The 21,003-nt window shown below is 48.9% G+C and overlaps 71 non-coding genes across 71 annotated transcripts; 18 read left to right on the forward strand and 53 right to left on the reverse strand.

The window, feature by feature from the left end:
- Positions 1-24: 24 nt before the first annotated feature.
- Trnai-aau (transfer RNA isoleucine (anticodon AAU)) lies at positions 25-98 on the reverse strand. Its single transcript has one exon. It is a non-coding gene; the product is annotated as a tRNA-Ile (tRNA).
- Positions 99-280: 182 nt separating this feature from the next.
- On the reverse strand, positions 281-353 carry Trnat-ugu (transfer RNA threonine (anticodon UGU)). The gene has a single exon. It is a non-coding gene; the product is annotated as a tRNA-Thr (tRNA).
- A 149-nt stretch (positions 354-502) lies between these two features.
- Positions 503-595, forward strand: Trnai-uau (transfer RNA isoleucine (anticodon UAU)). The gene is given in 2 exon segments: positions 503-540; positions 560-595. It is a non-coding gene; the product is annotated as a tRNA-Ile (tRNA).
- A 124-nt stretch (positions 596-719) lies between these two features.
- Positions 720-793, reverse strand: Trnai-aau (transfer RNA isoleucine (anticodon AAU)). Its single transcript has one exon. It is a non-coding gene; the product is annotated as a tRNA-Ile (tRNA).
- Positions 794-975: 182 nt separating this feature from the next.
- Positions 976-1,048, reverse strand: Trnat-ugu (transfer RNA threonine (anticodon UGU)). The gene has a single exon. It is a non-coding gene; the product is annotated as a tRNA-Thr (tRNA).
- A 366-nt stretch (positions 1,049-1,414) lies between these two features.
- Positions 1,415-1,488, reverse strand: Trnai-aau (transfer RNA isoleucine (anticodon AAU)). Its single transcript has one exon. It is a non-coding gene; the product is annotated as a tRNA-Ile (tRNA).
- Positions 1,489-1,892: 404 nt separating this feature from the next.
- On the forward strand, positions 1,893-1,985 carry Trnai-uau (transfer RNA isoleucine (anticodon UAU)). Its single transcript is given in 2 exon segments — positions 1,893-1,930; positions 1,950-1,985. It is a non-coding gene; the product is annotated as a tRNA-Ile (tRNA).
- A 124-nt stretch (positions 1,986-2,109) lies between these two features.
- Positions 2,110-2,183, reverse strand: Trnai-aau (transfer RNA isoleucine (anticodon AAU)). Its single transcript has one exon. It is a non-coding gene; the product is annotated as a tRNA-Ile (tRNA).
- A 182-nt stretch (positions 2,184-2,365) lies between these two features.
- On the reverse strand, positions 2,366-2,438 carry Trnat-ugu (transfer RNA threonine (anticodon UGU)). Its single transcript has one exon. It is a non-coding gene; the product is annotated as a tRNA-Thr (tRNA).
- A 2,136-nt stretch (positions 2,439-4,574) lies between these two features.
- On the reverse strand, positions 4,575-4,648 carry Trnai-aau (transfer RNA isoleucine (anticodon AAU)). Its single transcript has one exon. It is a non-coding gene; the product is annotated as a tRNA-Ile (tRNA).
- Positions 4,649-4,830: 182 nt separating this feature from the next.
- Positions 4,831-4,903, reverse strand: Trnat-ugu (transfer RNA threonine (anticodon UGU)). Its single transcript has one exon. It is a non-coding gene; the product is annotated as a tRNA-Thr (tRNA).
- Positions 4,904-5,269: 366 nt separating this feature from the next.
- Positions 5,270-5,343, reverse strand: Trnai-aau (transfer RNA isoleucine (anticodon AAU)). The gene has a single exon. It is a non-coding gene; the product is annotated as a tRNA-Ile (tRNA).
- Positions 5,344-5,525: 182 nt separating this feature from the next.
- On the reverse strand, positions 5,526-5,598 carry Trnat-ugu (transfer RNA threonine (anticodon UGU)). The gene has a single exon. It is a non-coding gene; the product is annotated as a tRNA-Thr (tRNA).
- A 149-nt stretch (positions 5,599-5,747) lies between these two features.
- Trnai-uau (transfer RNA isoleucine (anticodon UAU)) lies at positions 5,748-5,840 on the forward strand. The gene is given in 2 exon segments: positions 5,748-5,785; positions 5,805-5,840. It is a non-coding gene; the product is annotated as a tRNA-Ile (tRNA).
- A 124-nt stretch (positions 5,841-5,964) lies between these two features.
- Trnai-aau (transfer RNA isoleucine (anticodon AAU)) lies at positions 5,965-6,038 on the reverse strand. Its single transcript has one exon. It is a non-coding gene; the product is annotated as a tRNA-Ile (tRNA).
- A 182-nt stretch (positions 6,039-6,220) lies between these two features.
- Positions 6,221-6,293, reverse strand: Trnat-ugu (transfer RNA threonine (anticodon UGU)). Its single transcript has one exon. It is a non-coding gene; the product is annotated as a tRNA-Thr (tRNA).
- Positions 6,294-6,442: 149 nt separating this feature from the next.
- On the forward strand, positions 6,443-6,535 carry Trnai-uau (transfer RNA isoleucine (anticodon UAU)). The gene is given in 2 exon segments: positions 6,443-6,480; positions 6,500-6,535. It is a non-coding gene; the product is annotated as a tRNA-Ile (tRNA).
- Positions 6,536-6,659: 124 nt separating this feature from the next.
- Positions 6,660-6,733, reverse strand: Trnai-aau (transfer RNA isoleucine (anticodon AAU)). Its single transcript has one exon. It is a non-coding gene; the product is annotated as a tRNA-Ile (tRNA).
- Positions 6,734-6,915: 182 nt separating this feature from the next.
- Trnat-ugu (transfer RNA threonine (anticodon UGU)) lies at positions 6,916-6,988 on the reverse strand. The gene has a single exon. It is a non-coding gene; the product is annotated as a tRNA-Thr (tRNA).
- A 149-nt stretch (positions 6,989-7,137) lies between these two features.
- On the forward strand, positions 7,138-7,230 carry Trnai-uau (transfer RNA isoleucine (anticodon UAU)). The gene is given in 2 exon segments: positions 7,138-7,175; positions 7,195-7,230. It is a non-coding gene; the product is annotated as a tRNA-Ile (tRNA).
- Positions 7,231-7,354: 124 nt separating this feature from the next.
- On the reverse strand, positions 7,355-7,428 carry Trnai-aau (transfer RNA isoleucine (anticodon AAU)). Its single transcript has one exon. It is a non-coding gene; the product is annotated as a tRNA-Ile (tRNA).
- A 182-nt stretch (positions 7,429-7,610) lies between these two features.
- Trnat-ugu (transfer RNA threonine (anticodon UGU)) lies at positions 7,611-7,683 on the reverse strand. Its single transcript has one exon. It is a non-coding gene; the product is annotated as a tRNA-Thr (tRNA).
- Positions 7,684-7,832: 149 nt separating this feature from the next.
- Positions 7,833-7,925, forward strand: Trnai-uau (transfer RNA isoleucine (anticodon UAU)). The gene is given in 2 exon segments: positions 7,833-7,870; positions 7,890-7,925. It is a non-coding gene; the product is annotated as a tRNA-Ile (tRNA).
- Positions 7,926-8,049: 124 nt separating this feature from the next.
- Trnai-aau (transfer RNA isoleucine (anticodon AAU)) lies at positions 8,050-8,123 on the reverse strand. Its single transcript has one exon. It is a non-coding gene; the product is annotated as a tRNA-Ile (tRNA).
- Positions 8,124-8,520: 397 nt separating this feature from the next.
- Positions 8,521-8,613, forward strand: Trnai-uau (transfer RNA isoleucine (anticodon UAU)). Its single transcript is given in 2 exon segments — positions 8,521-8,558; positions 8,578-8,613. It is a non-coding gene; the product is annotated as a tRNA-Ile (tRNA).
- Positions 8,614-8,737: 124 nt separating this feature from the next.
- Trnai-aau (transfer RNA isoleucine (anticodon AAU)) lies at positions 8,738-8,811 on the reverse strand. Its single transcript has one exon. It is a non-coding gene; the product is annotated as a tRNA-Ile (tRNA).
- A 182-nt stretch (positions 8,812-8,993) lies between these two features.
- Positions 8,994-9,066, reverse strand: Trnat-ugu (transfer RNA threonine (anticodon UGU)). Its single transcript has one exon. It is a non-coding gene; the product is annotated as a tRNA-Thr (tRNA).
- Positions 9,067-9,215: 149 nt separating this feature from the next.
- Positions 9,216-9,308, forward strand: Trnai-uau (transfer RNA isoleucine (anticodon UAU)). Its single transcript is given in 2 exon segments — positions 9,216-9,253; positions 9,273-9,308. It is a non-coding gene; the product is annotated as a tRNA-Ile (tRNA).
- A 124-nt stretch (positions 9,309-9,432) lies between these two features.
- Positions 9,433-9,506, reverse strand: Trnai-aau (transfer RNA isoleucine (anticodon AAU)). Its single transcript has one exon. It is a non-coding gene; the product is annotated as a tRNA-Ile (tRNA).
- Positions 9,507-9,688: 182 nt separating this feature from the next.
- On the reverse strand, positions 9,689-9,761 carry Trnat-ugu (transfer RNA threonine (anticodon UGU)). Its single transcript has one exon. It is a non-coding gene; the product is annotated as a tRNA-Thr (tRNA).
- Positions 9,762-10,127: 366 nt separating this feature from the next.
- Positions 10,128-10,201, reverse strand: Trnai-aau (transfer RNA isoleucine (anticodon AAU)). Its single transcript has one exon. It is a non-coding gene; the product is annotated as a tRNA-Ile (tRNA).
- A 182-nt stretch (positions 10,202-10,383) lies between these two features.
- Positions 10,384-10,456, reverse strand: Trnat-ugu (transfer RNA threonine (anticodon UGU)). The gene has a single exon. It is a non-coding gene; the product is annotated as a tRNA-Thr (tRNA).
- Positions 10,457-10,605: 149 nt separating this feature from the next.
- Positions 10,606-10,698, forward strand: Trnai-uau (transfer RNA isoleucine (anticodon UAU)). The gene is given in 2 exon segments: positions 10,606-10,643; positions 10,663-10,698. It is a non-coding gene; the product is annotated as a tRNA-Ile (tRNA).
- Positions 10,699-10,822: 124 nt separating this feature from the next.
- Positions 10,823-10,896, reverse strand: Trnai-aau (transfer RNA isoleucine (anticodon AAU)). Its single transcript has one exon. It is a non-coding gene; the product is annotated as a tRNA-Ile (tRNA).
- Positions 10,897-11,078: 182 nt separating this feature from the next.
- Trnat-ugu (transfer RNA threonine (anticodon UGU)) lies at positions 11,079-11,151 on the reverse strand. The gene has a single exon. It is a non-coding gene; the product is annotated as a tRNA-Thr (tRNA).
- A 149-nt stretch (positions 11,152-11,300) lies between these two features.
- Positions 11,301-11,393, forward strand: Trnai-uau (transfer RNA isoleucine (anticodon UAU)). Its single transcript is given in 2 exon segments — positions 11,301-11,338; positions 11,358-11,393. It is a non-coding gene; the product is annotated as a tRNA-Ile (tRNA).
- A 124-nt stretch (positions 11,394-11,517) lies between these two features.
- Trnai-aau (transfer RNA isoleucine (anticodon AAU)) lies at positions 11,518-11,591 on the reverse strand. The gene has a single exon. It is a non-coding gene; the product is annotated as a tRNA-Ile (tRNA).
- A 182-nt stretch (positions 11,592-11,773) lies between these two features.
- Trnat-ugu (transfer RNA threonine (anticodon UGU)) lies at positions 11,774-11,846 on the reverse strand. Its single transcript has one exon. It is a non-coding gene; the product is annotated as a tRNA-Thr (tRNA).
- Positions 11,847-12,212: 366 nt separating this feature from the next.
- Trnai-aau (transfer RNA isoleucine (anticodon AAU)) lies at positions 12,213-12,286 on the reverse strand. The gene has a single exon. It is a non-coding gene; the product is annotated as a tRNA-Ile (tRNA).
- A 182-nt stretch (positions 12,287-12,468) lies between these two features.
- Positions 12,469-12,541, reverse strand: Trnat-ugu (transfer RNA threonine (anticodon UGU)). Its single transcript has one exon. It is a non-coding gene; the product is annotated as a tRNA-Thr (tRNA).
- A 149-nt stretch (positions 12,542-12,690) lies between these two features.
- On the forward strand, positions 12,691-12,783 carry Trnai-uau (transfer RNA isoleucine (anticodon UAU)). The gene is given in 2 exon segments: positions 12,691-12,728; positions 12,748-12,783. It is a non-coding gene; the product is annotated as a tRNA-Ile (tRNA).
- Positions 12,784-12,907: 124 nt separating this feature from the next.
- On the reverse strand, positions 12,908-12,981 carry Trnai-aau (transfer RNA isoleucine (anticodon AAU)). The gene has a single exon. It is a non-coding gene; the product is annotated as a tRNA-Ile (tRNA).
- A 182-nt stretch (positions 12,982-13,163) lies between these two features.
- On the reverse strand, positions 13,164-13,236 carry Trnat-ugu (transfer RNA threonine (anticodon UGU)). Its single transcript has one exon. It is a non-coding gene; the product is annotated as a tRNA-Thr (tRNA).
- Positions 13,237-13,602: 366 nt separating this feature from the next.
- On the reverse strand, positions 13,603-13,676 carry Trnai-aau (transfer RNA isoleucine (anticodon AAU)). Its single transcript has one exon. It is a non-coding gene; the product is annotated as a tRNA-Ile (tRNA).
- A 182-nt stretch (positions 13,677-13,858) lies between these two features.
- Trnat-ugu (transfer RNA threonine (anticodon UGU)) lies at positions 13,859-13,931 on the reverse strand. Its single transcript has one exon. It is a non-coding gene; the product is annotated as a tRNA-Thr (tRNA).
- A 366-nt stretch (positions 13,932-14,297) lies between these two features.
- On the reverse strand, positions 14,298-14,371 carry Trnai-aau (transfer RNA isoleucine (anticodon AAU)). Its single transcript has one exon. It is a non-coding gene; the product is annotated as a tRNA-Ile (tRNA).
- Positions 14,372-14,553: 182 nt separating this feature from the next.
- Trnat-ugu (transfer RNA threonine (anticodon UGU)) lies at positions 14,554-14,626 on the reverse strand. The gene has a single exon. It is a non-coding gene; the product is annotated as a tRNA-Thr (tRNA).
- A 149-nt stretch (positions 14,627-14,775) lies between these two features.
- Positions 14,776-14,868, forward strand: Trnai-uau (transfer RNA isoleucine (anticodon UAU)). Its single transcript is given in 2 exon segments — positions 14,776-14,813; positions 14,833-14,868. It is a non-coding gene; the product is annotated as a tRNA-Ile (tRNA).
- A 124-nt stretch (positions 14,869-14,992) lies between these two features.
- Trnai-aau (transfer RNA isoleucine (anticodon AAU)) lies at positions 14,993-15,066 on the reverse strand. The gene has a single exon. It is a non-coding gene; the product is annotated as a tRNA-Ile (tRNA).
- A 182-nt stretch (positions 15,067-15,248) lies between these two features.
- Trnat-ugu (transfer RNA threonine (anticodon UGU)) lies at positions 15,249-15,321 on the reverse strand. Its single transcript has one exon. It is a non-coding gene; the product is annotated as a tRNA-Thr (tRNA).
- Positions 15,322-15,470: 149 nt separating this feature from the next.
- Positions 15,471-15,563, forward strand: Trnai-uau (transfer RNA isoleucine (anticodon UAU)). Its single transcript is given in 2 exon segments — positions 15,471-15,508; positions 15,528-15,563. It is a non-coding gene; the product is annotated as a tRNA-Ile (tRNA).
- Positions 15,564-15,687: 124 nt separating this feature from the next.
- Trnai-aau (transfer RNA isoleucine (anticodon AAU)) lies at positions 15,688-15,761 on the reverse strand. Its single transcript has one exon. It is a non-coding gene; the product is annotated as a tRNA-Ile (tRNA).
- Positions 15,762-15,943: 182 nt separating this feature from the next.
- Trnat-ugu (transfer RNA threonine (anticodon UGU)) lies at positions 15,944-16,016 on the reverse strand. The gene has a single exon. It is a non-coding gene; the product is annotated as a tRNA-Thr (tRNA).
- A 149-nt stretch (positions 16,017-16,165) lies between these two features.
- Positions 16,166-16,258, forward strand: Trnai-uau (transfer RNA isoleucine (anticodon UAU)). Its single transcript is given in 2 exon segments — positions 16,166-16,203; positions 16,223-16,258. It is a non-coding gene; the product is annotated as a tRNA-Ile (tRNA).
- A 124-nt stretch (positions 16,259-16,382) lies between these two features.
- On the reverse strand, positions 16,383-16,456 carry Trnai-aau (transfer RNA isoleucine (anticodon AAU)). Its single transcript has one exon. It is a non-coding gene; the product is annotated as a tRNA-Ile (tRNA).
- Positions 16,457-16,638: 182 nt separating this feature from the next.
- Trnat-ugu (transfer RNA threonine (anticodon UGU)) lies at positions 16,639-16,711 on the reverse strand. Its single transcript has one exon. It is a non-coding gene; the product is annotated as a tRNA-Thr (tRNA).
- A 149-nt stretch (positions 16,712-16,860) lies between these two features.
- Trnai-uau (transfer RNA isoleucine (anticodon UAU)) lies at positions 16,861-16,953 on the forward strand. Its single transcript is given in 2 exon segments — positions 16,861-16,898; positions 16,918-16,953. It is a non-coding gene; the product is annotated as a tRNA-Ile (tRNA).
- Positions 16,954-17,077: 124 nt separating this feature from the next.
- Trnai-aau (transfer RNA isoleucine (anticodon AAU)) lies at positions 17,078-17,151 on the reverse strand. The gene has a single exon. It is a non-coding gene; the product is annotated as a tRNA-Ile (tRNA).
- Positions 17,152-17,333: 182 nt separating this feature from the next.
- Trnat-ugu (transfer RNA threonine (anticodon UGU)) lies at positions 17,334-17,406 on the reverse strand. Its single transcript has one exon. It is a non-coding gene; the product is annotated as a tRNA-Thr (tRNA).
- Positions 17,407-17,772: 366 nt separating this feature from the next.
- Trnai-aau (transfer RNA isoleucine (anticodon AAU)) lies at positions 17,773-17,846 on the reverse strand. Its single transcript has one exon. It is a non-coding gene; the product is annotated as a tRNA-Ile (tRNA).
- A 182-nt stretch (positions 17,847-18,028) lies between these two features.
- Positions 18,029-18,101, reverse strand: Trnat-ugu (transfer RNA threonine (anticodon UGU)). Its single transcript has one exon. It is a non-coding gene; the product is annotated as a tRNA-Thr (tRNA).
- Positions 18,102-18,467: 366 nt separating this feature from the next.
- Trnai-aau (transfer RNA isoleucine (anticodon AAU)) lies at positions 18,468-18,541 on the reverse strand. The gene has a single exon. It is a non-coding gene; the product is annotated as a tRNA-Ile (tRNA).
- A 182-nt stretch (positions 18,542-18,723) lies between these two features.
- Trnat-ugu (transfer RNA threonine (anticodon UGU)) lies at positions 18,724-18,796 on the reverse strand. Its single transcript has one exon. It is a non-coding gene; the product is annotated as a tRNA-Thr (tRNA).
- A 149-nt stretch (positions 18,797-18,945) lies between these two features.
- On the forward strand, positions 18,946-19,038 carry Trnai-uau (transfer RNA isoleucine (anticodon UAU)). The gene is given in 2 exon segments: positions 18,946-18,983; positions 19,003-19,038. It is a non-coding gene; the product is annotated as a tRNA-Ile (tRNA).
- Positions 19,039-19,162: 124 nt separating this feature from the next.
- Trnai-aau (transfer RNA isoleucine (anticodon AAU)) lies at positions 19,163-19,236 on the reverse strand. The gene has a single exon. It is a non-coding gene; the product is annotated as a tRNA-Ile (tRNA).
- Positions 19,237-19,418: 182 nt separating this feature from the next.
- Positions 19,419-19,491, reverse strand: Trnat-ugu (transfer RNA threonine (anticodon UGU)). Its single transcript has one exon. It is a non-coding gene; the product is annotated as a tRNA-Thr (tRNA).
- A 149-nt stretch (positions 19,492-19,640) lies between these two features.
- Positions 19,641-19,733, forward strand: Trnai-uau (transfer RNA isoleucine (anticodon UAU)). The gene is given in 2 exon segments: positions 19,641-19,678; positions 19,698-19,733. It is a non-coding gene; the product is annotated as a tRNA-Ile (tRNA).
- A 124-nt stretch (positions 19,734-19,857) lies between these two features.
- Positions 19,858-19,931, reverse strand: Trnai-aau (transfer RNA isoleucine (anticodon AAU)). The gene has a single exon. It is a non-coding gene; the product is annotated as a tRNA-Ile (tRNA).
- A 182-nt stretch (positions 19,932-20,113) lies between these two features.
- On the reverse strand, positions 20,114-20,186 carry Trnat-ugu (transfer RNA threonine (anticodon UGU)). The gene has a single exon. It is a non-coding gene; the product is annotated as a tRNA-Thr (tRNA).
- A 149-nt stretch (positions 20,187-20,335) lies between these two features.
- Positions 20,336-20,428, forward strand: Trnai-uau (transfer RNA isoleucine (anticodon UAU)). Its single transcript is given in 2 exon segments — positions 20,336-20,373; positions 20,393-20,428. It is a non-coding gene; the product is annotated as a tRNA-Ile (tRNA).
- A 124-nt stretch (positions 20,429-20,552) lies between these two features.
- Trnai-aau (transfer RNA isoleucine (anticodon AAU)) lies at positions 20,553-20,626 on the reverse strand. The gene has a single exon. It is a non-coding gene; the product is annotated as a tRNA-Ile (tRNA).
- Between the last annotated feature and the right edge of the window lie 377 nt (positions 20,627-21,003).

The following is a 21,003-nucleotide window of genomic DNA, read 5'->3' on the forward strand; positions in this document are numbered from 1 at the left end:
AACGTGACGGCAAAGCCCGTAAAATGGCCAGTGTGGGGCTCGAACCCACGACATTCGCGTTATTAGCACGACGCTCTAGCCGACTGAGCTAACCGGCCGTGAACGCGTGAACACGGACTCACTTCCTAAGTCAACTCTAAGCAAAATACTTTTATTTTTTTACTCAAAACGTTACCGTCATATTTCTCACGCTTTGATACGAGTCCAAGCAATGCAAATAGCCGCAACCCGCTCGAAAGAGGAGTCATGTTAGGCCAACTTTAAACGGACATTCCCTGAAAGCCCTCGGAGAGATTTGAACTCTCCTCCCCTGGTTTACAAGACCAGTGCTCTAACCCCTGAGCTACGAAGGCACGCGATCCTTGCCAAATACGAAAAGTCGGTGCATCAGGCAAAACAGGCCAGTTGCAAAGTGTACTTGCCATAAAGTGATACCGTCAATGCCCTACTGGACCATGACTATTCTAATCACGGACCTCAGCTTTCCCGTTAACACCCACGGGCTCCAGTGGCGTAGTCGGTTAGCGCGTCGTACTTATAAGTCAGTATCGACAAAGACATGCGAAGATCGGGAGTTCGAGCCTCCCCTGGAGCAAGGTTTCTTTTCATGCGCCGTCAACACACGCCACAGCACGGGCAGATCACCAGTAAAATCTAGCAACGTGGCAGTGCACCCAGGTTGTTTTGATCCCGTCAACGTGACGGCAAAGCCCGTAAAATGGCCAGTGTGGGGCTCGAACCCACGACATTCGCGTTATTAGCACGACGCTCTAGCCGACTGAGCTAACCGGCCGTGAACGCGTGAACACGGACTCACTTCCTAAGTCAACTCTAAGCAAAATACTTTTATTTTTTTACTCAAAACGTTACCGTCATATTTCTCACGCTTTGATACGAGTCCAAGCAATGCAAATAGCCGCAACCCGCTCGAAAGAGGAGTCATGTTAGGCCAACTTTAAACGGACATTCCCTGAAAGCCCTCGGAGAGATTTGAACTCTCGACCCCTGGTTTACAAGACCAGTGCTCTAACCCCTGAGCTACGAAGGCACGCGATCCTTGCCAAATACGAAAAGTCGGTGCATCAGGCAAAACAGGCCAGTTGCAACGTGTACTTGCCATAAACTGATACCGTCAATGCCCTACTGGACCATGACTATTCTAATCACGGACCTCAGCTTTCCCGTTAACATCCACGGGCTCCAGTGGCGTAGTCGCTTAGCGCGTCGTACTTATAAGTCAGTATCGACAAAGACATGCGAAGATCGGGAGTTCGAGCCTCCCCTGGAGCAAGGTTTCTTTTCATGCGCCGTCAACACACGCCACAGCACGGGCAGATCACCAGTAAAATCTAGCAACGTGGCAGTGCACCCAGGTTGTTTTGATCCCGTCAACGTGACGGCAAAGCCCGTAAAATGGCCAGTGTGGGGCTCGAACCCACGACATTCGCGTTATTAGCACGACGCTCTAGCCGACTGAGCTAACCGGCCGTGAACGCGTGAACACGGACTCACTTCCTAAGTCAACTCTAAGCAAAATACTTTTATTTTTTTACTCAAAACGTTACCGTCATATTTCTCACGCTTTGATACGAGTCCAAGCAATGCAAATAGCCGCAACCCGCTCGAAAGAGGAGTCATGTTAGGCCAACTTTAAACGGACATTCCCTGAAAGCCCACGGAGAGATGCGAACTCTCGATCCCTGGTTTACAAGACCAGTGCTCTAACCCCTGAGCTACGAAGGCACGCGATCCTTGCCAAATACGAAAAGTCGGTGCATCAGGCAAAACAGGCCAGTTGCAACGTGTACTTGCCATAAAGTGATACCGTCAATGCCCTACTGGACCATGACTATTCTAATCACGGACCTCAGCTTTCCCGTTAACATCCACGGGCTCCAGTGGCGTAGTCGGTTATCGCGTCGTACTTATAAGTCAGTATCGACAAAGACATGCGAAGATCGGGAGTTCGAGCCTCCCCTGGAGCAAGGTTTCTTTTCATGCGCCGTCAACACACGCCACAGCACGGGCAGATCACCAGTAAAATCTAGCAACGTGGCAGTGCACCCAGGTTGTTTTGATCCCGTCAACGTGACGGCAAAGCCCGTAAAATGGCCAGTGTGGGGCTCGAACCCACGACATTCGCGTTATTAGCACGACGCTCTAGCCGACTGAGCTAACCGGCCGTGAACGCGTGAACACGGACTCACTTCCTATGTCAACTCTAAGCAAAATACTTTTATTTTTTTACTCAAAACGTTACCGTCATATTTCTCACGCTTTGATACGAGTCCAAGCAATGCAAATAGCCGCAACCCGCTCGAAAGAGGAGTCATGTTAGGCCAACTTTAAACGGACATTCCCTGAAAGCCCTCGGAGAGATTTGAACTCTCGACCCCTGGTTTACAAGACCAGTGCTCTAACCCCTGAGCTACGAAGGCACGCGATCCTTGCCAAATACGAAAAGTCGGTGCATCAGGCAAAACAGGCCAGTTGCAACGTGTACTTGCCATAAAGTGATACCGTCAATGCCCTACTGGACCATGACTATTCTAATCACGGACCTCAGCTTTCCCGTTAACATCCACGGGCTCCAGTGGCGTAGTCCGAGTATTGTCAAAATTAAAGCCTGCAACGAAAATATAAATTTTTTTAACTTTGAGGAGGTAGATGACAACACAATCAAAAAACTTTTTACTAATTTAAACATAAATTCCTCTCCAGGTAGAGACAAAATACCCCCAAAGCTTGTGAAGTTAGCTAGTGAATATCTGATTGGCCCATTGAAAAATGCTATAAACAGCAGCATAAAATTGAATATTTTTCCCGATGGAGCCAAACGTGCAACGGTAGCACCTCTTGACAAAGGAGGCAAAGACAAACATAGCATTAAAAATTTTAGACCTGTCAGTGTGTTGAATGTATTTTCAAAATTCTATGAAAACATAATGAAGGATCAAATCATGTCTTTCATAGAATCGAAACTTTCAATATTTTTGTCAGCCTATCGGAAAAACTATAACACACAGCATGTCTTAATTCGTTTACTAGAAGAATGGAAAAAAAAACTTGATAAGAATTACGTGGTTGGTGCAGTCTTAATGGATCTATCAAAAGCATTCGATTGTGTGCCACATGATTTACTAATCGCTAAACTTGAGGCATATGGATTTGAAATTAATGCCCTGAAATTTGTCCTGTCATACCTAACAAATAGAGAACAATCTACTCGTATAAACGGACACTACAGTCTTTTCCAAATGATTCTTTCAGGCGTGCCGCAAGGATCAATCTTAGGCCCGATAATTTTTAATATTTTTCTTAACGATATTTTTCTTTTTATAACCAGAAGTGACCTACACAACTATGCTGATGATAATACATTGTCAAGCTTTTCCAATTCAATTCCAAACCTCATTAAAATTTTAGAAGGTGAGTCTGAGCTGGCGTTAGCATGGCTACATGAAAATAAAATGATTGCTAACCCTGACAAATTTCAATGCATTATAATCAGCAAAGATAGGATAGAAAACACAAGTAGTAAACTGATAAGAATCGGAGATAAAAACATATATTCGCAAGACACAGTCAAACTGTTAGGAGTTAAAATTGACAATAACCTTAGATTTGATCAGCACTTAAATGAGGTTTGCAAGAAAGCATCTGCGCAACTAAATGCTTTGTATAGATTTAAAAACATACTTCCTTTTAAAGCTAAGAGTGTCTTAGCAGAAAGCTTTGTGTATTCAAACTTTAACTACTGTCCACTTATTTGGAATTTCTCATCTTCAAAATCACTTTCTAGGGTCGAAAAACTCCATAAGCGAGCCCTAAAATTTGTAGATAGCGGATATTCAGAGAGAAAAGAAAGGTACATTTCTACCAAGAACAAAAGTAACTACATGAAAATTATGCGAATACGAAATCTATGTATAGAGATTTTTAAATCTCTTAATAATTTAAATCCGCCATTTATGTTAGACATCTTTCAACGCAGCGAAACAAACAGGCCAGTACGAAGTCAATATTTAAATAATCTTAAAACATTGAACTTTAATACAAAAAATTTTGGGGAAAAATGTCTTCGCTCATTGGGGCCTAAAATTTGGAATACTTTACCTTCCGAATTGAAAAGTTGTAACAGCCTTAAAAAATTTAAAACGAAACTAAAGGAGTATGATTTCAGTCACTCGGTCTATTTAAATATTTTTTCTTAATTTTTATACATTTTTCATAAAACCATAAACAAATTTTTGTCGGATTTGATTAGTTTCCTGTATATTTATAAGTATGTATTTATTTATTTTTTTATATCAGGAAGCTATATGTACATAGTTATTTCTCCGACGTTAAATAAATTAAGAAGAAGAAGAAGTCGGTTATCGCGTCGTACTTATAAGTCAGTATCGACAAAGACATGCGAAGATCGGGAGTTCGAGCCTCCCCTGGAGCAAGGTTTCTTTTCATGCGCCGTCAACACACGCCACAGCACGGGCAGATCACCAGTAAAATCTAGCAACGTGGCAGTGCACCCAGGTTGTTTTGATCCCGTCAACGTGACGGCAAAGCCCGTAAAATGGCCAGTGTGGGGCTCGAACCCACGACATTCGCGTTATTAGCACGACGCTCTAGCCGACTGAGCTAACCGGCCGTGAACGCGTGAACACGGACTCACTTCCTATGTCAACTCTAAGCAAAATACTTTTATTTTTTTACTCAAAACGTTACCGTCATATTTCTCACGCTTTGATACGAGTCCAAGCAATGCAAATAGCCGCAACCCGCTCGAAAGAGGAGTCATGTTAGGCCAACTTTAAACGGACATTCCCTGAAAGCCCTCGGAGAGATTTGAACTCTCGACCCCTGGTTTACAAGACCAGTGCTCTAACCCCTGAGCTACGAAGGCACGCGATCCTTGCCAAATACGAAAAGTCGGTGCATCAGGCAAAACAGGCCAGTTGCAACGTGTACTTGCCATAAAGTGATACCGTCAATGCCCTACTGGACCATGACTATTCTAATCACGGACCTCAGCTTTCCCGTTAACATCCACGGGCTCCAGTGGCGTAGTCGGTTAGCGCGTCGTACTTATAAGTCAGTATCGACAAAGACATTCGAAGATCGGGAGTTCGAGCCTCCCCTGGAGCAAGGTTTCTTTTCATGCGCCGTCAACACACGCCACAGCACGGGCAGATCACCAGTAAAATCTAGCAACGTGGCAGTGCACCCAGGTTGTTTTGATCCCGTCAACGTGACGGCAAAGCCCGTAAAATGGCCAGTGTGGGGCTCGAACCCACGACATTCGCGTTATTAGCACGACGCTCTAGCCGACTGAGCTAACCGGCCGTGAACGCGTGAACACGGACTCACTTCCTAAGTCAACTCTAAGCAAAATACTTTTATTTTTTTACTCAAAACGTTACCGTCATATTTCTCACGCTTTGATACGAGTCCAAGCAATGCAAATAGCCGCAACCCGCTCGAAAGAGGAGTCATGTTAGGCCAACTTTAAACGGACATTCCCTGAAAGCCCACGGAGAGATTTGAACTCTCGACCCCTGGTTTACAAGACCAGTGCTCTAACCCCTGAGCTACGAAGGCACGCGATCCTTGCCAAATACGAAAAGTCGGTGCATCAGGCAAAACAGGCCAGTTGCAACGTGTACTTGCCATAAAGTGATACCGTCAATGCCCTACTGGACCATGACTATTCTAATCACGGACCTCAGCTTTCCCGTTAACATCCACGGGCTCCAGTGGCGTAGTCGGTTAGCGCGTCGTACTTATAAGTCAGTATCGACAAAGACATGCGAAGATCGGGAGTTCGAGCCTCCCCTGGAGCAAGGTTTCTTTTCATGCGCCGTCAACACACGCCACAGCACGGGCAGATCACCAGTAAAATCTAGCAACGTGGCAGTGCACCCAGGTTGTTTTGATCCCGTCAACGTGACGGCAAAGCCCGTAAAATGGCCAGTGTGGGGCTCGAACCCACGACATTCGCGTTATTAGCACGACGCTCTAGCCGACTGAGCTAACCGGCCGTGAACGCGTGAACACGGACTCACTTCCTAAGTCAACTCTAAGCAAAATACTTTTATTTTTTTACTCAAAACGTTACCGTCATATTTCTCACGCTTTGATACGAGTCCAAGCAATGCAAATAGCCGCAACCCGCTCGAAAGAGGAGTCATGTTAGGCCAACTTTAAACGGACATTCCCTGAAAGCCCTCGGAGAGATTTGAACTCTCCTCCCCTGGTTTACAAGACCAGTGCTCTAACCCCTGAGCTACGAAGGCACGCGATCCTTGCCAAATACGAAAAGTCGGTGCATCAGGCAAAACAGGCCAGTTGCAACGTGTACTTGCCATAAAGTGATACCGTCAATGCCCTACTGGACCATGACTATTCTAATCACGGACCTCAGCTTTCCCGTTAACATCCACGGGCTCCAGTGGCGTAGTCGGTTAGCGCGTCGTACTTATAAGTCAGTATCGACAAAGACATGCGAAGATCGGGAGTTCGAGCCTCCCCTGGAGCAAGGTTTCTTTTCATGCGCCGTCAACACACGCCACAGCACGGGCAGATCACCAGTAAAATCTAGCAACGTGGCAGTGCACCCAGGTTGTTTTGATCCCGTCAACGTGACGGCAAAGCCCGTAAAATGGCCAGTGTGGGGCTCGAACCCACGACATTCGCGTTATTAGCACGACGCTCTAGCCGACTGAGCTAACCGGCCGTGAACGCGTGAACACGGACTCACTTCCTAAGTCAACTCTAAGCAAAATACTTTTATTTTTTTACTCAAAACGTTACCGTCATATTTCTCACGCTTTGATACGAGTCCAAGCAATGCAAATAGCCGCAACCCGCTCGAAAGAGGAGTCATGTTAGGCCAACTTTAAACGGACATTCCCTGAAAGCCCTCGGAGAGATTTGAACTCTCGACCCCTGGTTTACAAGACCAGTGCTCTAACCCCTGAGCTACGAAGGCACGCGATCCTTGCCAAATACGAAAAGTCGGTGCATCAGGCAAAACAGGCCAGTTGCAACGTGTACTTGCCATAAAGTGATACCGTCAATGCCCTACTGGACCATGACTATTCTAATCACGGACCTCAGCTTTCCCGTTAACATCCACGGGCTCCAGTGGCGTAGTCGGTTAGCGCGTCGTACTTATAAGTCAGTATCGACAAAGACATGCGAAGATCGGGAGTTCGAGCCTCCCCTGGAGCAAGGTTTCTTTTCATGCGCCGTCAACACACGCCACAGCACGGGCAGATCACCAGTAAAATCTAGCAACGTGGCAGTGCACCCAGGTTGTTTTGATCCCGTCAACGTGACGGCAAAGCCCGTAAAATGGCCAGTGTGGGGCTCGAACCCACGACATTCGCGTTATTAGCACGACGCTCTAGCCGACTGAGCTAACCGGCCGTGAACGCGTGAACACGGACTCACTTCCTAAGTCAACTCTAAGCAAAATACTTTTATTTTTTTACTCAAAACGTTACCGTCATATTTCTCACGCTTTGATACGAGTCCAAGCAATGCAAATAGCCGCAACCCGCTCGAAAGAGGAGTCATGTTAGGCCAACTTTAAACGGACATTCCCTGAAAGCCCTCGGAGAGATTTGAACTCTCGACCCCTGGTTTACAAGACCAGTGCTCTAACCCCTGAGCTACGAAGGCACGCGATCCTTGCCAAATACGAAAAGTCGGTGCATCAGGCAAAACAGGCCAGTTGCAACGTGTACTTGCCATAAAGTGATACCGTCAATGCCCTACTGGACCATGACTATTCTAATCACGGACCTCAGCTTTCCCGTTAACATCCACGGGCTCCAGTGGCGTAGTCGGTTAGCGCGTCGTACTTATAAGTCAGTATCGACAAAGACATGCGAAGATCGGGAGTTCGAGCCTCCCCTGGAGCAAGGTTTCTTTTCATGCGCCGTCAACACACGCCACAGCACGGGCAGATCACCAGTAAAATCTAGCAACGTGGCAGTGCACCCAGGTTGTTTTGATCCCGTCAACGTGACGGCAAAGCCCGTAAAATGGCCAGTGTGGGGCTCGAACCCACGACATTCGCGTTATTAGCACGACGCTCTAGCCGACTGAGCTAACCGGCCGTGAGCGCGTGAACACGGACTCACTTCCTAAGTCAACTCTAAGCAAAATACTTTTATTTTTTTACTCAAAACGTTACCGTCATATTTCTCACGCTTTGATACGAGTCCAAGCAATGCAAATAGCCGCAACCCGCTCGAAAGAGGAGTCATGTTAGGCCAACTTTAAACGGACATTCCCTGAAAGCCCTCGGACAACTCTCGACCCCTGGTTTACAAGACCAGTGCTCTAACCCCTGAGCTACGAAGGCACGCGATCCTTGCCAAATACGAAAAGTCGGTGCATCAGGCAAAACAGGCCAGTTGCAACGTGTACTTGCCATAAAGTGATACCGTCAATGCCCTACTGGACCATGACTATTCTAATCACGGACCTCAGCTTTCCCGTTAACATCCACGGGCTCCAGTGGCGTAGTCGGTTAGCGCGTCGTACTTATAAGTCAGTATCGACAAAGACATGCGAAGATCGGGAGTTCGAGCCTCCCCTGGAGCAAGGTTTCTTTTCATGCGCCGTCAACACACGCCACAGCACGGGCAGATCACCAGTAAAATCTAGCAACGTGGCAGTGCACCCAGGTTGTTTTGATCCCGTCAACGTGACGGCAAAGCCCGTAAAATGGCCAGTGTGGGGCTCGAACCCACGACATTCGCGTTATTAGCACGACGCTCTAGCCGACTGAGCTAACCGGCCGTGAACGCGTGAACACGGACTCACTTCCTAAGTCAACTCTAAGCAAAATACTTTTATTTTTTTACTCAAAACGTTACCGTCATATTTCTCACGCTTTGATACGAGTCCAAGCAATGCAAATAGCCGCAACCCGCTCGAAAGAGGAGTCATGTTAGGCCAACTTTAAACGGACATTCCCTGAAAGCCCTCGGAGAGATTTGAACTCTCGACCCCTGGTTTACAAGACCAGTGCTCTAACCCCTGAGCTACGAAGGCACGCGATCCTTGCCAAATACGAAAAGTCGGTGCATCAGGCAAAACAGGCCAGTTGCAACGTGTACTTGCCATAAAGTGATACCGTCAATGCCCTACTGGACCATGACTATTCTAATCACGGACCTCAGCTTTCCCGTTAACATCCACGGGCTCCAGTGGCGTAGTCGGTTAGCGCGTCGTACTTATAAGTCAGTATCGACAAAGACATGCGAAGATCGGGAGTTCGAGCCTCCCCTGGAGCAAGGTTTCTTTTCATGCGCCGTCAACACACGCCACAGCACGGGCAGATCACCAGTAAAATCTAGCAACGTGGCAGTGCACCCAGGTTGTTTTGATCCCGTCAACGTGACGGCAAAGCCCGTAAAATGGCCAGTGTGGGGCTCGAACCCACGACATTCGCGTTATTAGCACGACGCTCTAGCCGACTGAGCTAACCGGCCGTGAACGCGTGAACACGGACTCACTTCCTAAGTCAACTCTAAGCAAAATACTTTTATTTTTTTACTCAAAACGTTACCGTCATATTTCTCACGCTTTGATACGAGTCCAAGCAATGCAAATAGCCGCAACCCGCTCGAAAGAGGAGTCATGTTAGGCCAACTTTAAACGGACATTCCCTGAAAGCCCTCGGAGAGATTTGAACTCTCGACCCCTGGTTTACAAGACCAGTGCTCTAACCCCTGAGCTACGAAGGCACGCGATCCTTGCCAAATACGAAAAGTCGGTGCATCAGGCAAAACAGGCCAGTTGCAACGTGTACTTGCCATAAAGTGATACCGTCAATGCCCTACTGGACCATGACTATTCTAATCACGGACCTCAGCTTTCCCGTTAACATCCACGGGCTCCAGTGGCGTAGTCGGTTAGCGCGTCGTACTTATAAGTCAGTATCGACAAAGACATGCGAAGATCGGGAGTTCGAGCCTCACCTGGAGCAAGGTTTCTTTTCATGCGCCGTCAACACACGCCACAGCACGGGCAGATCACCAGTAAAATCTAGCAACGTGGCAGTGCACCCAGGTTGTTTTGATCCCGTCAACGTGACGGCAAAGCCCGTAAAATGGCCAGTGTGGGGCTCGAACCCACGACATTCGCGTTATTAGCACGACGCTCTAGCCGACTGAGCTAACCGGCCGTGAGCGCGTGAACACGGACTCACTTCCTAAGTCAACTCTAAGCAAAATACTTTTATTTTTTTACTCAAAACGTTACCGTCATATTTCTCACGCTTTGATACGAGTCCAAGCAATGCAAATAGCCGCAACCCGCTCGAAAGAGGAGTCATGTTAGGCCAACTTTAAACGGACATTCCCTGAAAGCCCTCGGAGAGATTTGAACTCTCGAACCCTGGTTTACAAGACCAGTGCTCTAACCCCTGAGCTACGAAGGCACGCGATCCTTGCCAAATACGAAAAGTCGGTGCATCAGGCAAAACAGGCCAGTTGCAACGTGTACTTGCCATAAAGTGATACCGTCAATGCCCTACTGGACCATGACTATTCTAATCACGGACCTCAGCTTTCCCGTTAACATCCACGGGCTCCAGTGGCGTAGTCGGTTAGCGCGTCGTACTTATAAGTCAGTATCGACAAAGACATGCGAAGATCGGGAGTTCGAGCCTCCCCTGGAGCAAGGTTTCTTTTCATGCGCCGTCAACACACGCCACAGCACGGGCAGATCACCAGTAAAATCTAGCAACGTGGCAGTGCACCCAGGTTGTTTTGATCCCGTCAACGTGACGGCAAAGCCCGTAAAATGGCCAGTGTGGGGCTCGAACCCACGACATTCGCGTTATTAGCACGACGCTCTAGCCGACTGAGCTAACCGGCCGTGAACGCGTGAACACGGACTCACTTCCTAAGTCAACTCTAAGCAAAATACTTTTATTTTTTGACTCAAAACGTTACCGTCATATTTCTCACGCTTTGATACGAGTCCAAGCAATGCAAATAGCCGCAACCCGCTCGAAAGAGGAGTCATGTTAGGCCAACTTTAAACGGACATTCCCTGAAAGCCCTCGGAGAGATTTGAACTCTCGACCCCTGGTTTACAAGACCAGTGCTCTAACCCCTGAGCTACGAAGGCACGCGATCCTTGCCAAATACGAAAAGTCGGTGCATCAGGCAAAACAGGCCAGTTGCAACGTGTACTTGCCATAAAGTGATACCGTCAATGCCCTACTGGACCATGACTATTCTAATCACGGACCTCAGCTTTCCCGTTAACATCCACGGGCTCCAGTGGCGTAGTCGGTTAGCGCGTCGTACTTATAAGTCAGTATCGACAAAGACATGCGAAGATCGGGAGTTCGAGCCTCCCCTGGAGCAAGGTTTCTTTTCATGCGCCGTCAACACACGCCACAGCACGGGCAGATCACCAGTAAAATCTAGCAACGTGGCAGTGCACCCAGGTTGTTTTGATCCCGTCAACGTGACGGCAAAGCCCGTAAAATGGCCAGTGTGGGGCTCGAACCCACGACATTCGCGTTATTAGCACGACGCTCTAGCCGACTGAGCTAACCGGCCGTGAACGCGTGAACACGGACTCACTTCCTAAGTCAACTCTAAGCAAAATACTTTTATTTTTTTACTCAAAACGTTACCGTCATATTTCTCACGCTTTGATACGAGTCCAAGCAATGCAAATAGCCGCAACCCGCTCGAAAGAGGAGTCATGTTAGGCCAACTTTAAACGGACATTCCCTGAAAGCCCTCGGAGAGATTTGAACTCTCGACCCCTGGTTTACAAGACCAGTGCTCTAACCCCTGAGCTACGAAGGCACGCGATCCTTGCCAAATACGAAAAGTCGGTGCATCAGGCAAAACAGGCCAGTTGCAACGTGTACTTGCCATAAAGTGATACCGTCAATGCCCTACTGGACCATGACTATTCTAATCACGGACCTCAGCTTTCCCGTTAACATCCACGGGCTCCAGTGGCGTAGTCGGTTAGCGCGTCGTACTTATAAGTCAGTATCGACAAAGACATGCGAAGATCGGGAGTTCGAGCCTCACCTGGAGCAAGGTTTCTTTTCATGCGCCGTCAACACACGCCACAGCACGGGCAGATCACCAGTAAAATCTAGCAACGTGGCAGTGCACCCAGGTTGTTTTGATCCCGTCAACGTGACGGCAAAGCCCGTAAAATGGCCAGTGTGGGGCTCGAACCCACGACATTCGCGTTATTAGCACGACGCTCTAGCCGACTGAGCTAACCGGCCGTGAGCGCGTGAACACGGACTCACTTCCTAAGTCAACTCTAAGCAAAATACTTTTATTTTTTTACTCAAAACGTTACCGTCATATTTCTCACGCTTTGATACGAGTCCAAGCAATGCAAATAGCCGCAACCCGCTCGAAAGAGGAGTCATGTTAGGCCAACTTTAAACGGACATTCCCTGAAAGCCCTCGGAGAGATTTGAACTCTCGAACCCTGGTTTACAAGACCAGTGCTCTAACCCCTGAGCTACGAAGGCACGCGATCCTTGCCAAATACGAAAAGTCGGTGCATCAGGCAAAACAGGCCAGTTGCAACGTGTACTTGCCATAAAGTGATACCGTCAATGCCCTACTGGACCATGACTATTCTAATCACGGACCTCAGCTTTCCCGTTAACATCCACGGGCTCCAGTGGCGTAGTCGGTTAGCGCGTCGTACTTATAAGTCAGTATCGACAAAGACATGCGAAGATCGGGAGTTCGAGCCTCCCCTGGAGCAAGGTTTCTTTTCATGCGCCGTCAACACACGCCACAGCACGGGCAGATCACCAGTAAAATCTAGCAACGTGGCAGTGCACCCAGGTTGTTTTGATCCCGTCAACGTGACGGCAAAGCCCGTAAAATGGCCAGTGTGGGGCTCGAACCCACGACATTCGCGTTATTAGCACGACGCTCTAGCCGACTGAGCTAACCGGCCGTGAACGCGTGAACACGGACTCACTTCCTAAGTCAACTCTAAGCAAAATACTTTTATTTTTTGACTCAAAACGTTACCGTCATATTTCTCACGCTTTGATACGAGTCCAAGCAATGCAAATAGCCGCAACCCGCTCGAAAGAGGAGTCATGTTAGGCCAACTTTAAACGGACATTCCCTGAAAGCCCTCGGAGAGATTTGAACTCTCGACCCCTGGTTTACAAGACCAGTGCTCTAACCCCTGAGCTACGAAGGCACGCGATCCTTGCCAAATACGAAAAGTCGGTGCATCAGGCAAAACAGGCCAGTTGCAACGTGTACTTGCCATAAAGTGATACCGTCAATGCCCTACTGGACCATGACTATTCTAATCACGGACCTCAGCTTTCCCGTTAACATCCACGGGCTCCAGTGGCGTAGTCGGTTAGCACGTCGTACTTATAAGTCAGTATCGACAAAGACATGCGAAGATCGGGAGTTCGAGCCTCCCCTGGAGCAAGGTTTCTTTTCATGCGCCGTCAACACACGCCACAGCACGGGCAGATCACCAGTAAAATCTAGCAACGTGGCAGTGCACCCAGGTTGTTTTGATCCCGTCAACGTGACGGCAAAGCCCGTAAAATGGCCAGTGTGGGGCTCGAACCCACGACATTCGCGTTATTAGCACGACGCTCTAGCCGACTGAGCTAACCGGCCGTGAACGCGTGAACACGGACTCACTTCCTAAGTCAACTCTAAGCAAAATACTTTTATTTTTTTACTCAAAACGTTACCGTCATATTTCTCACGCTTTGATACGAGTCCAAGCAATGCAAATAGCCGCAACCCGCTCGAAAGAGGAGTCATGTTAGGCCAACTTTAAACGGACATTCCCTGAAAGCCCTCGGAGAGATTTGAACTCTCGACCCCTGGTTTACAAGACCAGTGCTCTAACCCCTGAGCTACGAAGGCACGCGATCCTTGCCAAATACGAAAAGTCGGTGCATCAGGCAAAACAGGCCAGTTGCAACGTGTACTTGCCATAAAGTGATACCGTCAATGCCCTACTGGACCATGACTATTCTAATCACGGACCTCAGCTTTCCCGTTAACATCCACGGGCTCCAGTGGCGTAGTCGGTTAGCGCGTCGAACTTATAAGTCAGTATCGACAAAGACATGCGAAGATCGGGAGTTCGAGCCTCCCCTGGAGCAAGGTTTCTTTTCATGCGCCGTCAACACACGCCACAGCACGGGCAGATCACCAGTAAAATCTAGCAACGTGGCAGTGCACCCAGGTTGTTTTGATCCCGTCAACGTGACGGCAAAGCCCGTAAAATGGCCAGTGTGGGGCTCGAACCCACGACATTCGCGTTATTAGCACGACGCTCTAGCCGACTGAGCTAACCGGCCGTGAACGCGTGAACACGGACTCACTTCCTAAGTCAACTCTAAGCAAAATACTTTTATTTTTTTACTCAAAACGTTACCGTCATATTTCTCACGCTTTGATACGAGTCCAAGCAATGCAAATAGCCGCAACCCGCTCGAAAGAGGAGTCATGTTAGGCCAACTTTAAACGGACATTCCCTGAAAGCCCTCGGAGAGATTTGAACTCTCGACCCCTGGTTTACAAGACCAGTGCTCTAACCCCTGAGCTACGAAGGCACGCGATCCTTGCCAAATACGAAAAGTCGGTGCATCAGGCAAAACAGGCCAGTTACACCGTGTACTTGCCATAAAGTGATACCGTCAATGCCCTACTGGACCATGACTATTCTAATCACGGACCTCAGCTTTCCCGTTAACATCCACGGGCTCCAGTGGCGTAGTCGGTTAGCGCGTCGTACTTATAAGTCAGTATCGACAAAGACATGCGAAGATCGGGAGTTCGAGCCTCCCCTGGAGCAAGGTTTCTTTTCATGCGCCGTCAACACATGCCACAGCACGGGCAGATCACCAGTAAAATCTAGCAACGTGGCAGTGCACCCAGGTTGTTTTGATCCCGTCAACGTGACGGCAAAGCCCGTAAAATGGCCAGTGTGGGGCTCGAACCCACGACATTCGCGTTATTAGCACGACGCTCTAGCCGACTGAGCTAACCGGCCGTGAACGCGTGAACACGGACTCACTTCCTAAGTCAACTCTAAGCAAAATACTTTTATTTTTTTAATCAAAACGTTACCGTCATATTTCTCACGCTTTGATACGAGTCCAAGCAATGCAAATAGCCGCAACCCGCTCGAAAGAGGAGTCATGTTAGGCCAACTTTAAACGGACATTCCCTGAAAGCCCTCGGAGAGATTTGAACTCTCGACCCCTGGTTTACAAGACCAGTGCTCTAACCCCTGAGCTACGAAGGCACGCGATCCTTGCCAAATACGAAAAGTCGGTGCATGAGGCAAAACAGGCCAGTTGCAACGTGTACTTGCCATAAAGTGATACCGTCAATGCCCTACTGGACCATGACTATTCTAATCACGGACCTCAGCTTTCCCGTTAACATCCACGGGCTCCAGTGGCGTAGTCGGTTAGCGCGTCGTACTTATAAGTCAGTATCGACAAAGACATGCGAAGATCGGGAGTTCGAGCCTCCCCTGGAGCAAGGTTTCTTTTCATGCGCCGTCAACACACGCCACAGCACGGGCAGATCACCAGTAAAATCTAGCAACGTGGCAGTGCACCCAGGTTGTTTTGATCCCGTCAACGTGACGGCAAAGCCCGTAAAATGGCCAGTGTGGGGCTCGAACCCACGACATTCGCGTTATTAGCACGACGCTCTAGCCGACTGAGCTAACCGGCCGTGAACGCGTGAACACGGACTCACTTCCTAAGTCAACTCTAAGCAAAATACTTTTATTTTTTTACTCAAAACGTTACCGTCATATTTCTCACGCTTTGATACGAGTCCAAGCAATGCAAATAGCCGCAACCCGCTCGAAAGAGGAGTCATGTTAGGCCAACTTTAAACGGACATTCCCTGAAAGCCCTCGGAGAGATTTGAACTCTCGACCCCTGGTTTACAAGACCAGTGCTCTAACCCCTGAGCTACGAAGGCACGCGATCCTTGCCAAATACGAAAAGTCGGTGCATCAGGCAAAACAGGCCAGTTGCAACGTGTACTTGCCATAAAGTGATACCGTCAATGCCCTACTGGACCATGACTATTCTAATCACGGACCTCAGCTTTCCCGTTAACATCCACGGGCTCCAGTGGCGTAGTCGGTTAGCGCGTCGTACTTATAAGTCAGTATCGACAAAGACATGCGAAGATCGGGAGTTCGAGCCTCCCCTGGAGCAAGGTTTCTTTTCATGCACCGTCAACACACGCCACAGCACGGGCAGATCACCAGTAAAATCTAGCAACGTGGCAGTGCACCCAGGTTGTTTTGATCCCGTCAACGTGACGGCAAAGCCCGTAAAATGGCCAGTGTGGGGCTCGAACCCACGACATTCGCGTTATTAGCACGACGCTCTAGCCGACTGAGCTAACCGGCCGTGAGCGCGTGAACACGGACTCACTTCCTAAGTCAACTCTAAGCAAAATACTTTTATTTTTTTACTCAAAACGTTACCGTCATATTTCTCACGCTTTGATACGAGTCCAAGCAATGCAAATAGCCGCAACCCGCTCGAAAGAGGAGTCATGTTAGGCCAACTTTAAACGGACATTCCCTGAAAGCCCTCGGAGAGATTTGAACTCTCGAACCCTGGTTTACAAGACCAGTGCTCTAACCCCTGAGCTACGAAGGCACGCGATCCTTGCCAAATACGAAAAGTCGGTGCATCAGGCAAAACAGGCCAGTTGCAACGTGTACTTGCCATAAAGTGATACCGTCAATGCCCTACTGGACCATGACTATTCTAATCACGGACCTCAGCTTTCCCGTTAACATCCACGGGCTCCAGTGGCGTAGTCGGTTAGCGCGTCGTACTTATAAGTCAGTATCGACAAAGACATGCGAAGATCGGGAGTTCGAGCCTCCCCTGGAGCAAGGTTTCTTTTCATGCGCCGTCAACACACGCCACAGCACGGGCAGATCACCAGTAAAATCTAGCAACGTGGCAGTGCACCCAGGTTGTTTTGATCCCGTCAACGTGACGGCAAAGCCCGTAAAATGGCCAGTGTGGGGCTCGAACCCACGACATTCGCGTTATTAGCACGACGCTCTAGCCGACTGAGCTAACCGGCCGTGAACGCGTGAACACGGACTCACTTCCTAAGTCAACTCTAAGCAAAATACTTTTATTTTTTGACTCAAAACGTTACCGTCATATTTCTCACGCTTTGATACGAGTCCAAGCAATGCAAATAGCCGCAACCCGCTCGAAAGAGGAGTCATGTTAGGCCAACTTTAAACGGACATTCCCTGAAAGCCCTCGGAGAGATTTGAACTCTCGACCCCTGGTTTACAAGACCAGTGCTCTAACCCCTGAGCTACGAAGGCACGCGATCCTTGCCAAATACGAAAAGTCGGTGCATCAGGCAAAACAGGCCAGTTGCAACGTGTACTTGCCATAAAGTGATACCGTCAATGCCCTACTGGACCATGACTATTCTAATCACGGACCTCAGCTTTCCCGTTAACATCCACGGGCTCCAGTGGCGTAGTCGGTTAGCACGTCGTACTTATAAGTCAGTATCGACAAAGACATGCGAAGATCGGGAGTTCGAGCCTCCCCTGGAGCAAGGTTTCTTTTCATGCGCCGTCAACACACGCCACAGCACGGGCAGATCACCAGTAAAATCTAGCAACGTGGCAGTGCACCCAGGTTGTTTTGATCCCGTCAACGTGACGGCAAAGCCCGTAAAATGGCCAGTGTGGGGCTCGAACCCACGACATTCGCGTTATTAGCACGACGCTCTAGCCGACTGAGCTAACCGGCCGTGAACGCGTGAACACGGACTCACTTCCTAAGTCAACTCTAAGCAAAATACTTTTATTTTTTTACTCAAAACGTTACCGTCATATTTCTCACGCTTTGATACGAGTCCAAGCAATGCAAATAGCCGCAACCCGCTCGAAAGAGGAGTCATGTTAGGCCAACTTTAAACGGACATTCCCTGAAAGCCCTCGGAGAGATTTGAACTCTCGACCCCTGGTTTACAAGACCAGTGCTCTAACCCCTGAGCTACGAAGGCACGCGATCCTTGCCAAATACGAAAAGTCGGTGCATCAGGCAAAACAGGCCAGTTGCAACGTGTACTTGCCATAAAGTGATACCGTCAATGCCCTACTGGACCATGACTATTCTAATCACGGACCTCAGCTTTCCCGTTAACATCCACGGGCTCCAGTGGCGTAGTCGGTTAGCGCGTCGAACTTATAAGTCAGTATCGACAAAGACATGCGAAGATCGGGAGTTCGAGCCTCCCCTGGAGCAAGGTTTCTTTTCATGCGCCGTCAACACACGCCACAGCACGGGCAGATCACCAGTAAAATCTAGCAACGTGGCAGTGCACCCAGGTTGTTTTGATCCCGTCAACGTGACGGCAAAGCCCGTAAAATGGCCAGTGTGGGGCTCGAACCCACGACATTCGCGTTATTAGCACGACGCTCTAGCCGACTGAGCTAACCGGCCGTGAACGCGTGAACACGGACTCACTTCCTAAGTCAACTCTAAGCAAAATACTTTTATTTTTTTACTCAAAACGTTACCGTCATATTTCTCACGCTTTGATACGAGTCCAAGCAATGCAAATAGCCGCAACCCGCTCGAAAGAGGAGTCATGTTAGGCCAACTTTAAACGGACATTCCCTGAAAGCCCTCGGAGAGATTTGAACTCTCGACCCCTGGTTTACAAGACCAGTGCTCTAACCCCTGAGCTACGAAGGCACGCGATCCTTGCCAAATACGAAAAGTCGGTGCATCAGGCAAAACAGGCCAGTTACACCGTGTACTTGCCATAAAGTGATACCGTCAATGCCCTACTGGACCATGACTATTCTAATCACGGACCTCAGCTTTCCCGTTAACATCCACGGGCTCCAGTGGCGTAGTCGGTTAGCGCGTCGTACTTATAAGTCAGTATCGACAAAGACATGCGAAGATCGGGAGTTCGAGCCTCCCCTGGAGCAAGGTTTCTTTTCATGCGCCGTCAACACATGCCACAGCACGGGCAGATCACCAGTAAAATCTAGCAACGTGGCAGTGCACCCAGGTTGTTTTGATCCCGTCAACGTGACGGCAAAGCCCGTAAAATGGCCAGTGTGGGGCTCGAACCCACGACATTCGCGTTATTAGCACGACGCTCTAGCCGACTGAGCTAACCGGCCGTGAACGCGTGAACACGGACTCACTTCCTAAGTCAACTCTAAGCAAAATACTTTTATTTTTTTAATCAAAACGTTACCGTCATATTTCTCACGCTTTGATACGAGTCCAAGCAATGCAAATAGCCGCAACCCGCTCGAAAGAGGAGTCATGTTAGGCCAACTTTAAACGGACATTCCCTGAAAGCCCTCGGAGAGATTTGAACTCTCGACCCCTGGTTTACAAGACCAGTGCTCTAACCCCTGAGCTACGAAGGCACGCGATCCTTGCCAAATACGAAAAGTCGGTGCATGAGGCAAAACAGGCCAGTTGCAACGTGTACTTGCCATAAAGTGATACCGTCAATGCCCTACTGGACCATGACTATTCTAATCACGGACCTCAGCTTTCCCGTTAACATCCACGGGCTCCAGTGGCGTAGTCGGTTAGCGCGTCGTACTTATAAGTCAGTATCGACAAAGACATGCGAAGATCGGGAGTTCGAGCCTCCCCTGGAGCAAGGTTTCTTTTCATGCGCCGTCAACACACGCCACAGCACGGGCAGATCACCAGTAAAATCTAGCAACGTGGCAGTGCACCCAGGTTGTTTTGATCCCGTCAACGTGACGGCAAAGCCCGTAAAATGGCCAGTGTGGGGCTCGAACCCACGACATTCGCGTTATTAGCACGACGCTCTAGCCGACTGAGCTAACCGGCCGTGAACGCGTGAACACGGACTCACTTCCTAAGTCAACTCTAAGCAAAATACTTTTATTTTTTTACTCAAAACGTTACCGTCATATTTCTCACGCTTTGATACGAGTCCAAGCAATGCAAATAGCCGCAACCCGCTCGAAAGAGGAGTCATGTTAGGCCAACTTTAAACGGACATTCCCTGAAAGCCCTCGGAGAGATTTGAACTCTCGACCCCTGGTTTACAAGACCAGTGCTCTAACCCCTGAGCTACGAAGGCACGCGATCCTTGCCAAATACGAAAAGTCGGTGCATCAGGCAAAACAGGCCAGTTGCAACGTGTACTTGCCATAAAGTGATACCGTCAATGCCCTACTGGACCATGACTATTCTAATCACGGACCTCAGCTTTCCCGTTAACATCCACGGGCTCCAGTGGCGTAGTCGGTTAGCGCGTCGTACTTATAAGTCAGTATCGACAAAGACATGCGAAGATCGGGAGTTCGAGCCTCCCCTGGAGCAAGGTTTCTTTTCATGCACCGTCAACACACGCCACAGCACGGGCAGATCACCAGTAAAATCTAGCAACGTGGCAGTGCACCCAGGTTGTTTTGATCCCGTCAACGTGACGGCAAAGCCCGTAAAATGGCCAGTGTGGGGCTCGAACCCACGACATTCGCGTTATTAGCACGACGCTCTAGCCGACTGAGCTAACCGGCCGTGAACGCGTGAACACGGACTCACTTCCTAAGTCAACTCTAAGCAAAATACTTTTATTTTTTTACTCAAAACGTTACCGTCATATTTCTCACGCTTTGATACGAGTCCAAGCAATGCAAATAGCCGCAACCCGCTCGAAAGAGGAGTCATGTTAGGCCAACTTTAAACGGACATTCCCTGAAAGCCCTCGCAGAGATTTGAACTCTCGACCCCTAGTTTACAAGACCAGTGCTCTAACCCCTGAGCTACGAAGGCACGCGATCCTTGCCAAATACGAAAAGTCGGTGCATCAGGCAAAACAGGCCAGTTGCAACGTGTACTTGCCATAAAGTGATACCGTCAATGCCCTACTGGACCATGACTATTCTAATCACGGA

Source organism: Hydractinia symbiolongicarpus, chromosome 4, assembly GCF_029227915.1.
Source record: "Hydractinia symbiolongicarpus strain clone_291-10 chromosome 4, HSymV2.1, whole genome shotgun sequence".
NCBI classification, from domain to species: domain Eukaryota; kingdom Metazoa; phylum Cnidaria; class Hydrozoa; order Anthoathecata; family Hydractiniidae; genus Hydractinia; species Hydractinia symbiolongicarpus.